General features: G+C 43.5%; 1 protein-coding gene across 1 annotated transcript in view; it reads left to right on the plus strand.

The window, feature by feature from the left end:
- Positions 1–278, plus strand: part of LOC104542990 (phosphatidylinositol 5-phosphate 4-kinase type-2 gamma-like) — a gene marked incomplete at both ends in the record, with an annotated part of 2,059 nt that overhangs the window by 324 nt on the left and 1,457 nt on the right. The window lies entirely within an intron of this gene.

Here is a 278-nt window from a genome sequence, read left to right on the forward strand (position 1 = left end):
TACGTATACCTTGTTAGCTGTCCCTTAATGATCCCTCATTAACTGCCCCCCCAATGACCCTTTGTTAACTGCCCCTAATTACATATACCTCATTAACTGCCCCCCAATTACATATATTTCATTAACTGCTGCCCTAATGACCCCTCGTTAACTGCCCCAATTACATACACCTCGTTAATTGTCCCTTAATGATCCCTTGTTAACTGCCCCCTAATTACATATACCTCATTAGCTGCCCCCTAATGACCCCTCATAAACTGCCCCCCAATTACGTATAC

The sequence above is a fragment of the Mesitornis unicolor genome, unplaced genomic scaffold (genome assembly GCF_000695765.1).
Source record: "Mesitornis unicolor isolate BGI_N332 unplaced genomic scaffold, ASM69576v1 scaffold31366, whole genome shotgun sequence".
Classification (NCBI taxonomy): Eukaryota; Metazoa; Chordata; class Aves; order Mesitornithiformes; family Mesitornithidae; genus Mesitornis; species Mesitornis unicolor.